The 1,376-nt window shown below is 43.8% G+C and overlaps 1 pseudogene; it reads right to left on the bottom strand.

Moving 5' to 3' along the window:
- Positions 1-241: 241 nt before the first annotated feature.
- On the bottom strand, positions 242-1,082 carry LOC149999367 (ras-related protein Rab-28 pseudogene; annotated as a pseudogene).
- Positions 1,083-1,376: the final 294 nt, after the last annotated feature.

Genomic DNA, 1,376 nt, shown 5'->3' with positions numbered 1-1,376 from the left:
ATTCTAATTCCAGATGATGGGCTTTCTGTTTTTTAATTCAAAATGTGTGGTCCTGAATTTGAATTATTTCCAGTCCAAGGAGTTGCCTGTGGCTGAAGCAACACTTAATGATGAAGCAAGTTGGGAGGAAAGTGTTAACTGAACTACAGAGATCGTCCATGATAAACCAAGTTCCTTGAGGTCCTCTGGCCCCCACAGAAGTGAAGGGTGGCAAGAATTATCAATATGAAAGGAAATGCCCTCACCGCACTGCACATACAGAGCTTCCGGAGGATTAACAGTTCTTGACATGTTCTTGGTTGTCGTTTACAATATCTGCCTTCACCACCCTCTGTGACCCTTCTATTTCTGCTTTGTTTAACTTTATCCCAAGGAATTCAGCAGCAACTTTCTGAAAACACAGCAAGACAGAGTCTCCTGTCTTTGCTGAGATAAGCAGCTATTAAAAACCATTACCCTGGCAAAACCATGTTTTCAGATTTATGGTTTGCATATGCTCCAGATCAATTTTCCTGTCACCAAGGCAAGCATTGGCTTAGTTTCTGACTCTTCTCTCAGTTCCTTCACCACAGTATACCAGTCTTCCAAATTCTCCAAGCTTTGGTAGTTATATCCTATACCAAGAGGATTTCCTGTGCTCCACAGATATGTTTATGCAACATTTGCCTCCTATTTGTCTGCCCTCCTACATCCCAAACCTGAAGAGTTAACATTCAAGTTTCCTGGCAATGTTATGTTTTTCAAAAAGAAGTCCAGCCCTATAGTTTGTTTGTACCATTTCCCAAAAGTTTCTAGAGCAAAACACATAGCTAAGAACGTCTTCCCAGAGATGCCATCTCTCAGCATGACGATTTTCAGTTGCAGATCCTGGCTCTCCTCCTCTGAGAACACGGTGTCCCGGGAGCCAGGTCTGCCCGCCAACCCCAGAAGTGGCAAGAGGAATGGAAGAAGGGGGCTCTGACAGCAGGGAGAAGAGGAAGGGCAGCTTGGGGGCAGAACCCCCCCACACCCCTATCCCAGCCTGCCTGTGGGCCTCAGCAACCACTGGAGAAATCTGAAGCAAATTACTCCCTGGGCGCCATCTTCCCCTCACTGTAGTTTTGACTTTCATTTCCCTAATAGTGAATTGGACCATTTTCTCATATGTCTGTTGACCATTCCTGTGTCTTGGGAGAAGTGTTTGTTCAGGTCCTCTGTCCATTTTTAATTGGATTGTTTGTTTGTCTGCTGTTGAATTGCGTGAGTTCTTTATATATCTGAGTATCAACTCCTTGTTGGAGCTGTTGTTTGAAAATATCTTCTATTCAGTTGGTTGCCTTTTTGTTCTGTTCACAGTTTCCTTCGCTGTGAAGAAGTTTAAACACATATCACTATGT

The sequence above is a fragment of the Furipterus horrens genome, unplaced genomic scaffold, assembly GCF_987537825.1.
Source record: "Furipterus horrens unplaced genomic scaffold, mFurHor1.1.pri manual_scaffold_10, whole genome shotgun sequence".
Lineage (NCBI taxonomy): Eukaryota > Metazoa > Chordata > Mammalia > Chiroptera > Furipteridae > Furipterus > Furipterus horrens.
Note: the sequence above shows the minus strand (reverse complement) of the source record. Positions and strands in the feature narration are given on the sequence as shown.